General features: G+C 32.2%; 1 long non-coding RNA gene across 2 annotated transcripts in view; it reads left to right on the top strand.

Annotated features, from left to right (window-relative positions):
* LOC148233530 (uncharacterized) overlaps positions 1–13,397 on the top strand; it is a 41,342-nt gene extending 27,945 nt beyond the window's left edge. For both annotated transcript variants that reach the window (XR_015810440.1, XR_015810441.1), the window contains 4 exons: positions 11,746–11,848; positions 11,916–12,013; positions 12,071–12,155; positions 12,224–13,397. This is a non-coding gene — a long non-coding RNA (uncharacterized LOC148233530). The remainder of the gene's footprint in view (positions 1–11,745; positions 11,849–11,915; positions 12,014–12,070; positions 12,156–12,223) is intronic.
* Positions 13,398–13,998: the final 601 nt, after the last annotated feature.

The following is a 13,998-nucleotide window of genomic DNA, read 5'->3' as shown; positions in this document are numbered from 1 at the left end:
TTTATTATCGTTTAACGCTTATCTCAAAAATAGGTGTGCGACGGTCGAAGTTGATTTATTTATAAGTATTTAATTTATATGCAAATGCGCACAAAACAAACACTGATACGGTTCCGCTCTTTATGTGTATTAAATTCGTACCAAACATTATGAACTATTGTATATACAAAAAATTCTTAAATTTTGTTACTGTATGAATTTTCTTACTTATTTATTTTGATACCCAGGGACGTCATTTGGGGGTGCATTTGCTTACCCTAAATTTTGCCATAAGCATGTGCGTCATTTGTTAAAATAATGAGAGACTTCCTTGCGTGTTATTTATGTGAAACCCTTTATTCTAGTCGTAATGAGAGCCTTTGTGTGGTCCCATCCTATACACTATTGTCTAGTTTATCCTTATTGATGAATTATCATTTTTGGTCACAGTCATTAATGCGAGTTTCAAGATTAAGATCCCCCACAGTGCTTTTTGTCGTCCGGTGATATATTGTTTCCGTGTCCGTTACCCTACAAAGAAATATTTCTTCTATTCATCGGAGGGTAATTACAATATGTTATTTATGTGTTACCCTTTTTTCCCTAAACGTAACGAGAGTTTTTGTGCCGTCCGTTCAACTACACTCTTTTGTCACGTTCATCCTTATTATTGTCGTGGTTACAATGATTAATCATTTTTGACCTAGGAATCTTACCTATATCTTATTTTCTCATTTTCGTATTTATTCACTTTGAAACACTTCTCAAAAAAATCGTATTCAAGTTAAGATAAAATTACATAATACACTGAAAATATAGGAATTTTTGTCAACAATCTAACATTGAATTAACCCTTTGCACTCGTAATCGTTTTCGTACTAGGTATGTCGCCAGCTCGGGAAAAATGAAAAATGTTAAATTCTTTTTAAAAATTAAAATTATATATGTAGAGCATAACTATGAATAAACTAATATCAAAAACGAAGAAATCAGAACAAATACTTGCATTTCTCTAAATTACATTTTAATTTTTTTTGGTTCTTTCAAGTACCATTGGTTGGCAATCCATAACAATAAATTAACACAATAGGGTGACGACCCTTTTTAAAATATTTATGGGACCGAAAAATGTTTAAACCATAAATATACACAAATAACAATATGTCGCTCGGTTTTAGGTTTAGATATATCTACCTGCGAACGAAGCCAGCTTACATCGCTCGCAGAATTACAAATTGTACGTTTTTTCCATAATTAAAGAAACCTATATTTATATAAACTAATATTTGCCTCATCGCCCCATCGAAGATTAAATGGAACGTTGCAGTTAGTGTCATATTATTTTTTATATTTCTTAATTAAAAATAGACAAAACTTTTATTAATGAATAGCTGTATGGTAAATATGTATTTGTTTGTAATTTTATACGACGACGACGGTCAATTGGGCGATGGTTTATTGGGCGACAGAAATTAAAAAAAACTTGCACGCCTTGCTTTATTGTAAATATTAATAAAATATACATTAACTATTTATAGGACACCTTGAACAAAGTGGTACATGTAAATACACCAAAATTAAGGTTTATTTTTCCTATGTTTTTTTTTTAATAATGAACCTAATGTTACAAGAGCACTCGTGAAAACGTACATTGGTAGGTCAGTTTACCATTCAATATAAAGTTGACTTAATTTAGAATATTGCAGCCTAAAACGACAAATAAGATATTAATTCATTTTTAAAAAATGTAAATAAAACAAAAATATGTGTCCTATAAAGGGTTAAAACGAAAAATTATATTGGAAATTCCAAAAGTTTGTTCTCACAGTAATTTATAATTCTCAAAATATAAAAAAATCGCGCAAAGGGTAAAATCTGCGATAAGCACTTATCAGCGCTAGTTCTGGGTTATTATATTTATATATAACTACCCTATCCAGTTTAAAATAGATAACGGTAAAGTATGCGATTTTTGGAAATTCCAAAAGATTGTTCTCACAGTAATTTATAAGTCTCAAAATATAAAAAAATCGCGTAAAGGGCGAAATACACGATAAACACTTATCAGCGCTAGTTCTGTGTTATTATATTTATATATAACAATCCTATCTAATTTAAAATAGATAACTGTAAAATATGCGATTTTTGGGAATTCCAAAAGTTTGTTCTCACAGTAGTTTCCAAGGCTCAAAACATAAAAAAAATTCGCGTAAGGTCCCACTAAAAACATTTTTTTGGTAGGTATTTATAATAAAATTACCGACTTTAGTGTTTTATGATATCGAGTAACTCTCTTAAATTCTTGAATAAAAAAATCAAACTGTTTAAGTGATTAATTTTATGATTAAATATGCACAAATGATAAGTAAATATACATATACATATATCTTATGTAGGTATATTATATTTTGTTTAGACCGATTAATGTTTTCATCTTTTAATTCTTTTCTAAAAAATATTACTTATATTTTCGTATGTATTTAATTACGTTAATTATTTAATTAATTATAAGATCATCATTTGCATCACATTTATTTGTAATGCATTATTATTGTATCGCCCAAAAGACCATCGCCCGTTAGTCTGTCGCCCATTTTGAATCGCCTCTTTGACTGTCGCCCAATATAAGATTATACACTATCATTACAAAACATATCTTCACAACCACTATATTTAGCCATAGCACTATTTTTTCACAATAATATTTAAAAAATAACGTTACAATAACTTCACAATAAAATTACAAAATAAGTAATTAAACAAAATTATCAGTCACTATATATAGTTTCACTTAGACACAAATTACGGACAACCGAGCCACTGTCGAAAACAGAATAGGTAATAAAAACGTCACCGACGCCTGTCAACCGAAAGGCGATCGCCAACTGTTGCCTTTGGGAGAAGCTACGGCAAATCTACCGTTAAATTTAGTCATCAAAAAAACCCCGACTTATCCCGATAAATAAGCTCTCCCCGGCTTGATTCAGGTAAAAATGATATTTTTTTGATAAGGTATGACTCTTGAAACTCTTGTCTACAACACTGCAAAAACTCCATTCAAAACATGCACAGGAAATACCCAAAAATCAACGTTATATTTCATTAATCGGAATGGTGTTTCTGACGCGCCTTACGAGTAATATAGACCCAAGTACTGGTGCGTCTCACGCACCATACGAGCGGAAAGGGTTAAAAATATTTGATTTTACTGAAAAAATATTTCGGTTGTAGCAACATTTAGGATATAAAAGCTAAGTAATAAAAAAAATTGTAACATGAAGAGGGGTTGTAATTTTATATATTAATTTACAAACCGGCTAAGTTTGGCTCTGCAGTGACTCGGCTTTATGGTACTGTAGCGGCGTCTGTGTCGACCATTTTGTGTATCTGACGCCATATGCTCGGGTATCACATCGTTGATTATCAAGTTGGCGACGGGGGTGACGGGTGACAATTAGACAGATTGTGCCGCTGCAGTAGTATTTTTATTGTCGATAAAGAAAATTGTTTACATTGTGTTTTACGAGTTTACGGGGCGCGGGTCCACAATGGCGCGCGAGAGCGCGCCTAAAGTCCGACACGCCAGTGTTACCAGAGTGTCACCAAGTTTTGCCCATAATAAACCTGAATAAATACATATAAATAGGCTACCTAGAGCTCCATCCTGGAAATAGCTTAAATAATGTAAAATAATAAAGTAAACATTTTCCTTTGGACGCCCTCAAAGTAATTCGCACAGGATTGTGCATATTTTATAAAATTAAACGATTATGAATATAATTAATTAAATATTATTTCACTGGCAATTCATTGATTTTTTGACGAATATATTCGTATACTTCAACCATTTTAATTCAATATTCGAATAGTTGAAAACTACGTATAATTGAGAACCATAATGGCGATGCTGAAAGGTAGTCAATTATCGATCGACCATCTCCACATCGACCCCAATTTTTTCTGTAAAGAGATAGAATCTCAATTTATGCGAATACTTTTAAAACACTTTCAGGTCATCAGCATATAATAAATATTCAAAGTTGATCAAGAGTAAAAAAATCTACATCGCTAAGATAAAAAAGATAATGCTAAAACAGACAATACCAAAGCTCGCTAAAAGCTTTGACGCTTTATTGCATAACGAACCTCGCTAATGGCATCGCTTAAAATAATTATAAAAATACATCAGGAATGCTTAGATTGCTAAAACAATTTTTCTTCCTGTTTTGCAGTTATATGTAATAAGATACTGAACTCCTAAACTCATGTGTTTTGATGGCATGCGTATGTTTGTTTAACACAAGCATTGAAAAATAAATTATATAAATAACGAAAAAAATAGTAAAATATATTAAAATTAATATCAATCAACTCATGTACCGCTACAAATATAATATTATAAAAAATATATTATATGTATCGTGAGAAACACTCATTATTTTCAACATCATAGTACAATATTCTTGAAACGAAGAAATCAGACCCATATCTAATCGACCCTTCGCCTACTTGCGGATTTACTAATCATGCGCAACCAAGAAGTAGGGGAGCTCGCGTATACAAAAAATTAACGTCTTCCTGGGTTTAATTAAACCAAAAATCTCACACAAAAAAGGAAATGACATCTCTTTCTCAATTAGTCACGGATTATTTAATTATAAAATACCACCTTGTAGATGATCCGAAAGCGTGAGAAAATTATAAATTTGAAATATAAATTTTCCATCTGCATGAGAATCAAACATGGGAAGAAGGACTACGTAAATGTGAAGGACTACAAAACACTCATTCAAACCGATATGTCCTCTTCTCTAGCTCACGGATTCAGACTACATCTGGCCGGTCGGCGAGAGTACTCTCGTCGGCCGACCTCAGTGAATTGATCCTGCCGCCACTTATAAACTACTAAACTGTAATATGGACAGCGTACCTCTAGATACTAATATTTACAGAATAATGTATATTATTTAGTATATAAATGTTTCTGATCTCTGAATGTACTTTTTTGTCGGTATAAGTATTATGTCTCTCTCGTAAAACCGTCGGACATAAATAATAATGATTCTGTCTTTTTTAACACCTTAATAAAACATTTTTTTATTTAATATATGTTTTTATTATATTGCATAAAAAATCTTAGCAATTTTAGGCGGCCATTTATTTATGAATTGATGCAATAGGCTTGAATTTAATATCTCTGCTGCTTTTTGTATTAGTGTGTACAACTACCACTCACTCAGAAAATTGTATGTTATGGACTCTAGTCCTAACGGTTATTAAAAACGGTCTTGAAAAGCACTTAAGAAACGCGAGCCGAGTTAATAGCTTTTTACTGACAAAGGAAGGCGCGACAAAGATAACGCCCCACTACGCAGGTGCAGAAATTACGCGGATAAGAAAACAAACAAAAAATGCGAATTCCAAAAAATCTATACTTGGATAAGTTGGAATATGCAAGAAAAACAGGCTTGCATAACAATGAAATATGAATTATTTTTACATTACTCAAAACAGTAATATAAAATGAAATATATGCAAATATACAACACTTGCATTTTTGGCATCCATCCATGGCGCATGAGTAGCGCTATGGTCCGAATTCTGGTCTGAAGTATATTCCTTGATAATTCCGCTTGCTGTTGCGGTAAAATATTTTTAATAATATTTCTGTTCATCAGCAGCTTCGACCAATCGCGTGCGGGTTTATTTCAACCAACCAGGCCGAAGGAGAAATCTCTTGTGTGTGTGTTTTTTCTAAAGCCTTCGTGTTCTATTATTCGACTCGCTTGTGTTCTCTTAACGATGGGAACGCCCACGGTTGTGTATTGTCTATAAAAGGGTTCAAAATCATTGTCTGGTTATACAATAGCATCCGAGTGTTCAAAGTCCCATTTGTGTGTATATATTTATATATATATTAGTGAATGGTTTTGTATGTGAAAATTTATCTAGCGCTTTAATTTATTTTCAAGACTAAAATTGAACCCCTTACTTTTTTATAACTGAAAATTGTATTTTACTTATGAAAAAAACCCTAAAATTTTAATAAGTTGAAATTGTATTTAAAATCTTTTCATTAACTCGCCGAAAATGGTGTGAAAACTATTTTTAAAAATCTTCAAATTAAAAACATCAGATCCGCAAAGAAGTTTCCTCTATAAATAATTAGAATTAGATAATACTTTTAAGAAACTGAAAATTTTGTTAGGTACCTAACATTATAAAAATGTAATACACCCAAAAAATATGTAAATTTATTAAACAAATAAAGAACCTGTTCAGTCGTTAATTTGGTGAATAGTGAAAAATCGTGCTACTGTTATGCATACAGTCTTATCCAGTATCAATTCACACAAGAAACTTTGTACTTTGGGCGTAATCAGGCGCGTACGTTGTGATACATTCCCTTATGCTCGCTCGCGTGTTAAGTGATGAGAGTGAGAGAGATAAGGGCGTGCGTTACATGCGTTCCGCACTCCCACTTATTACTCACTCTCGTCACTTAACACGCGAGCAAGCGAAAGGGAATGTATCTCACCGTACGCGCCTGATTTATATACCCTTGAGAAATTAGCTGAAGTGCATCTACCCTTCTATTCCTTGATCCAGATTCAGGACAGAACCAGATTATCATACACTTTGCCGTACATATATAACAGCATATTGCTAGATTCTAAGTTAATAATTAATTAAATATATAAAAATTAAGTATATAATATCGACAGTTTAAAGTGTAAAATTGCTAACTCCATATTTGACAATTTTATAAGAAAAACAAAAAAGATTTAGTAATTTAAGGGGTGTGTGACTTCGCAGCCAGTAAGCCGCAGATGGAAACTAGTGAGAATTGTATTAAATTATATTACATATTGCGACAGACGATGAATGGCGAGATGTTTTCTCCGAATAGTGGTGGAGAAGCTGGCGCAGGGATGTTGTACGTGGAAGATCCTCAGAGGTCTTGTAGCTGGCGTGACAGTGACAGTATAGCGGAAGTTGATCCCTCTGCTACGGTGCTTGTATGATGTAGTCACCCTCAGGATGTGAGTCTGCCAGGTGAATGCTTGTGACTGCCCTCTCCTCATCGGAGTCCAGGCTGCAAAGCTTGCTGACCAATCACAATCATGCAGCGATCATCTAACCCAGGGTTTCCCAAACTTTTTCAGCGATGGAACACTTAGCAAATCCGAAAACTTTGGCGGAACACTTAGCTTATTTTTTAGGTTTGGTAATTCATAATAGTATAAATAAAAATAAAAAATGTTAAAAAAGAAACATCATTTATTTAAAAAACATAAACATTCAAATAAATAAAATTCCTAATGGCTCTGATGATTTTGGGTTCTTAAATTAATTTTTTTTATATCAGGCATAATATTGATCAGTTGTATTCTCAGTTTTTAGATTATTTTCTTCTTCGATGATAGATGTATCAGTAGAAGTATTTGGTCTATCTTTCGTCAAATTTCCTGTTTTCAACCAAAGATCCATGGGTAGTTTTTGAATAATATGTAAATTCTATAATATTTTTGTTTTGTCAAAATGGAAAAAAATCTGTATTTATAAGCAACCAGACTAAATTAATGTACAAGAAAATCGATTCGTTTTTATGCAAATTTTATTTAATCTTTATATTTCCAACAGAATACACCCAATCCTGTTTTAACGCAATAAATTACAATAGCTTCAAGCTTTTTTATCAGATTTATCAACAATTTTTATGTATTAGCAAGACTAACAATTTTTTTAATTTACTCCAAATTTTTGTGAAATATCTATTTAGGCTCCGCGGAACACCTATTTTGGATCCGCGGAACACTGGTGTTCCGCGGAACATAGTTTGGGAAACCATGATCTAACCAATCGCTGCATTCGCTTCTTTGAACACGATGTATACGCCTTTAGAAAGTGACATTTGTTTGATGGATATTTCCGATTTGAATTACGTATGTGTAACGGGACTTTTTATGGCCTTACGGTGCTATTTGTCATCCGGTGATATATTGTTTCAGTGACCGTTTCGTAACAAATAAGTATTCATTCAATGCACCGGAGAATCTTTCAGTGTTATTTATGAGGGGAAATCTTTAGTTCAGGTCGTAACGAGAGCCTTTGTGTGATCGCACTAATGTAAAATGACTTTTGGTCACAGTAATTACGCAAGTTTCAAGAAAGGCCCTTTACAAACGTGACTGTGTTGTCCGCCACAGAAAATTTAAAAATTGGAAAATCAAACCAGATAAAGCCCTCGAAGTCCTGGTTTTGAGCCTCTGAAATTTTAGATATCATTTTTTTTAGTTAATATAATATTAGTAACATCTTTGGTTAGAGCACTAAATAAATACGTTACGGTAAATACGTAGTTTACCGTATGATTTTGCTACATGAAGTTGAAATGACGAAACGCACAAATTTGTGTGTGTGTCGATGTGTTTAAATTAATACGTTTGCAAGAGAAGGGGAATTCTCATTTTTAACAAACTCATTCATATCTTATTCCTGAATAATTAACTTTTGTGCGTTTCAATCAACTAATTAAAAATATGTATTTATCTCGGCATACAATGATCGTTTTTGCTTTCCATACATGCGAACATGAACGGTTATTCTTAATATACATCCTTCTTTGTATATGCACGTTCACTCAATGATAGTACTTGGAATCTCACTATCGGTGACTCAACGTCCTTATTTCTATAGCGTATAAGCCTCGAGGTTTTTGAAAATCATTCTTATGCTTCCTCCACACTCTCTGGAAGTAGGCCATGGTTGGGCAAGGACGGAAAATATAATGTGTTAATTCGGGGCTACTTCGGTCGAGCTCGGGTCTGCCCGCTCTAATGTCTCGGCGACCTCGACTATCTTCGGTAGACCTTTGGTTCGGTAACTTCCAGAGAGTGTAGAGGAAGCATTACATATTAAGCTGAGTTTCAACATTTTCCGATTCATACATATTTCTACGTGCTTATGTTAGTATGTTACCACCTCTTGTCACTCACAGTGTACAAAAAAAAATATTCTGACCATCAGTAAAAATATTTTTTACCATTTGGTATAAATTGTACCCAGTCCAATTCAATTCTAACCATTTAATATGAATTCTGACGATCTAATATTTATTCTGGCGGCTTATATTCTGACCTTTTACTATAAATTCTGACCTGACTTTTTTATACATTTAATGTGTTTATTTAGAATAAGCGAAAAAAGAAGATCTCTAAATTTTCCCCACTGGTACAGAATGGTTAAAGCAAGAGACCTTTTACGGCGCTTTTGTTCTCGTTCACGAAAATTTTATTCCACGGAACTATTATTATGGCTATTAACTCGACTGTAAACGTATTTATGCAATTACTTGAAATCTTTCGCCTATTCGTTCCATAGTAAACACATAATTGGTAAAACAGTATGCGTAATTGCTTTCTCTTATACGTATTATCATAATATTATACATATTATCTCGACCCGTTTTGTTCAATATTTACGTTCTACCCAATTTTAATGTGATTTATTGATATAACTCTAGATATTTTTATTTTAATTTTTCCACAACGACTTCACATTAATAAAAATATTGTCGTTTGTCATTCCGTAAAAAGCGCAGTATACGTACGCCTTTATTACCTGCATTTTATTTATTTTTGCGGTCAAATGCCGGAAGACAATACATCTTTTCAAAGTAGTTGTAACAAATGCTCCTTTGTGTTAAGCATTGAATGGTCCGCGCTTAGCTGTATTAGGACAATATAGGAAAAGTATTCTAAAGAAATAGAGGGGACCAGCCTTTTGTGTCGTTTTTCCTATACCTGCTTGCGCATCAGTAGATGAGTTCTTCACTGGCATCGAGCGGGGAGTTTTATTGTGCATTGACCTTTTCATAAAACAGACAGACAGTAAAGCTCAGGAATTCGTTATATAATTGCGTCTAATGCATGCCATTTTTTTCACAAATATTTTCGTTATTCTAGCTCATATGTATTGCAGGTGTGTAGATAAAATGCAACCATGCTGGTGAGCTTTTTAAGTTGTACGCGATTGCGTTTCAGAAATCCGTTTTTAAATGTAATTTTTTATGTAGCATAATTTACTTTTTAAATACCGACTTATTATGGATTTTTATATTTATAAACAGTGTATGATAACATAAAAAAAAACTAATTCAGCGTCGACGTATCCATCGCCATAGCCGTGCTATGCTGATTCCGGATCAACTGACTCTAAGGGTCGGTCAACGAAGAGATTATTCACTCGCTGACTGACCAATTGTGTCTTTGTTTTTCATATGTCCAAGATAAAATTGATTTATTTTATTTAGTTAATTATTTATACACTTAACAAATTTAATCAAAACATACATATAAACTATAAAATAAACAAACGGAATATAAAAAAATCACATTTTTATTTATGCAGATTATCCTACAAATATTATTATACAAACTTACACCTCCGTACAATATTCCCTTGGCCGACTCGTTTTCCTTAAATCATCTTTATTTCCAGAGACGTCATTTGGTCTTTTTTCAGGGGGGCAAAAATAGGCTAGTCAGTAGTATTTTTTTAATACTTTCATTTCATTAAGATTCATAGTATTTTATGAATGACATGCATTTTTCTGGCAAAATTCAAGGGGGTCCCTGCTTAGAATCCCTGTCAAAAGCAATAAAAACGTGCCGTCGCCGTCGCAGTGAGAATCGAATAAAGCATATCTAAATTGAATTTGCCCAATAGGAAGGAGCAAAAAATAATTATCCCTACTCAGAAGTCAAAAATCCACGTCAAAAGAAATAAAATCAGTTGCAGTGGGAACGCTCAGTGTTCTAGCGTACATATTAAGACGCACTCTCCTATTGACCAAAATTTTGTTTAAATATATTTTAACCAACAATAAAGGCTGTACTAATATCGATAAGGATAGCTGTCATATTTCTAAAACACAGTGTAATATCCGTAATATTGTGTTACATCGCATTTACTTCACTACTTTACATTTAAATCCCTCTCCCGTAAATACTATCCTTTTCTAGTCGTTTTGTCTTTGCCTGTAAGTGTATATTTTTTAGTAACGTCACAAATTGTGTGACGTATTATGAATTAAATTTAATGTTTATATTTATTTTTTGCTGTTTGTTTTTATGTATTTCATTTTAATCGCCTAGTTTCCTGCTTCCTAATTCGACGTTTTTATCTTTCTTATCATCGACAACACAGCGACACATTTATAATATAAAAACAAGTGGACACGATACAAATAATTACATTGCCAGATCCAGCAATTACATTTTTTATATTGCACAAATATGTGCACGTTTAACATTGGAAATTACTACACAAAAAATAGACTGTCCAGAATTCCATAGAAAGACGCCTCTATTAAACAAAAGAATTCTCCTACGTCATTCAATTTGGGATAAGATCCACCAACGACAAATTAACATTCTGTAGCTACAGTTAAATTGTAGCCTTCTATTCAAGCCCTAATTCTAAGTCGGAAGCGAAGTGATAATATTCTAGTTAGAAGTTTATTCCGGGTTGAAAGTATCTGATGTATTCGTATGTATCTATTTTGTATGTATTTGTGGTATCAGGACAAACAGCACGAGCGTTTATATAATGCCAGCGACTCAAATAAATATAGCTATTACTTTTATTATGCTTTTAACAAGTATTTTATACTTTCATGTTCAATTGGTGCCGAAAATATGCTATTCTTTTCTATCATTACGTTTCAGATATTGATATTTCAATATTTTCCTTTCATTACAGCAACTCTCCATTGAGCCAGCAGCAATCAACATCTTCTACACTACCACCAGACCCCAAAAGCCAGGTTGTGAGACAATGGCATTTTACAACTCAATTACAACAGGTATGAAGTTTTATTACTTTATTAAATGTTTAGAAATTTAGTTAATTTATTTATTTTTATTTTGCAGAATCTCAAAATTATGTTCCAAATTTTACAACACCATTCGTTGAAAGGAATAAAAGAACCTCTGATTATTCGACCTTGATTAAATGCGAATTAATAAAGGTAAAAGAAATCAAATAATTAAAAAAAAGAACGTTGAAACTTACGACATATTTTTAGGTTGAATTAATAGAGGAAGCAGAATATGATGACAATAATTATTACGAAAGCAATATTGCCAGAACAAATAACTTACCAGAGCTAGGTAAACTTAATTATAAATATATATATTTATTTTGCTAAATTATAATAACTATTTTTATGTAATTTCAGAAAATCACGACATTGAAAATATACTTAATACAAGCTCTAACAATGTGAACACTTCAGCCTTACCATATCCGACGCAGTATGAAAATTTGAATGCGAGATTGTTTATTCAAGAACAGTCAAAACAATATACTCAAAGCGCTTTCAATAATGTTAATGGATTTGAATGTATTTTATGTCAAAAGAGATATAAATATGAAAAGCAATTTTTAGATCATATTATAAATGTTCATTCTAATTATAAATATAAGTGCAATACTTGTATGTATGTATTTAGATCAAAAAGTTCCCTTTATAAGCATACAAAAACTTGTGGGCAAACTGAAGATAGGACTCTGAATAATGTCACACCTGACAATCAGGTGACTGTTACCCGTGTACCTAATTCCCGCGCACCTAATACTCGTTCACCTAATATGCGTATATCTGATACTGATCTACCTAATAATGGAGTAACTATTACCCCTTTACCTAATACCAGTAATGGTTTACATAATATTCGTGTGCCTAATACCGGTTTACCTATTACTCGTGTACTCAATACTGGTATAACAAATAATGGTGCACATAATATCCTTGTACCCAATACTGCTATACCTAATACCAGTGTACCTAACAGGTATTTGCCATTTTTTCAATTTGATAATAATGCTTTTGAAACACCGTTATTTTGGTATTAACTATTTAAGACGATGTGGACTGTTTTGTGTAACGAGTCTTCATTTCTTCAGACGCTCAAATATCTGTTGTTTTATCTTGCTCAAATTTTTTTTAGTTTAGTCGTCCATTAACATACAAACTTGTATACTTAAAATTGGTCAGTTTTTTGACTACTTATTGTATTCTAAACACTTTGTTACATTTGTATTCATATTTTTTTAGATTTAGGCATATCTGCATATGACACACACATTGTAGGCACATCTGTGTTTGAGACAACTGGAATTTTTTTATCAAAACTTATAACTTGTATAATTTTCTTCGCACCAAAAAACAGTATGCCTATTTATAATTTTTAATTTGTAAATATTTTTTCCGTTAGGCTGTTAATAATACAGCTCTAATTATTATTTTTTCTTACACGCGTTTGTGTGTGTACTTTTTTATTATTATTTTTTATATGAAAATGTATGTATGTATCTAATTATAATTACGTTAATAAAAGTTTAATTATAAACTTGTGATTGTCATTTTTTTACTTTTAAAATAATACAAGAAAATACTAACAGTGTGGAGCAGGGGGGCATTTGCCCCTCCCCCCCTGGGAAAAGCTGAAATGACGTCCCTAATTCTAAACCAGAAATTCCTCTTCAAAGAAAAGCAAGTGCTAGTAAAATTACATGTCATTTAATGAAATACTACGGATTTGAATGAAATATAAATTTTTAAAAAACGACTGGAATGTTATTAACTATTATATAAAGCTCTTACCATTTTTTATTATTTTACAGAAGCAATGATAAATTTTAGTAATGTAAATGGAAAACTCACTTTCTGCTCTCAAAAGCCCGTCGACAGAACTCAAAATATGGAGATTTCATTACGAAGATTGTATATATTTCATTTTAATGACACATAATGTATATATTTCATTTTAATAGTTAAAACGTACCTAGTTCATTTACAATCTGCATATTTATATTCAGTCAAATCGAATAACGTATATAAAAAATTAATGAAAATTATTGTCGCTTTGCAAAATTATTTTAAACTGTTGTCACGTTGCTGTCGGCCATCTTGTTTTATATTAAGATGCTAATTTTTCATTAGTCGACAGT

This window comes from Plectrocnemia conspersa, unplaced genomic scaffold (genome assembly GCF_051122295.1).
Source record: "Plectrocnemia conspersa isolate PC_06_02 unplaced genomic scaffold, ASM5112229v1 ptg000008l, whole genome shotgun sequence".
NCBI lineage: Eukaryota > Metazoa > Arthropoda > Insecta > Trichoptera > Polycentropodidae > Plectrocnemia > Plectrocnemia conspersa.
This window is presented reverse-complemented; position numbering and strand designations above follow the sequence as displayed.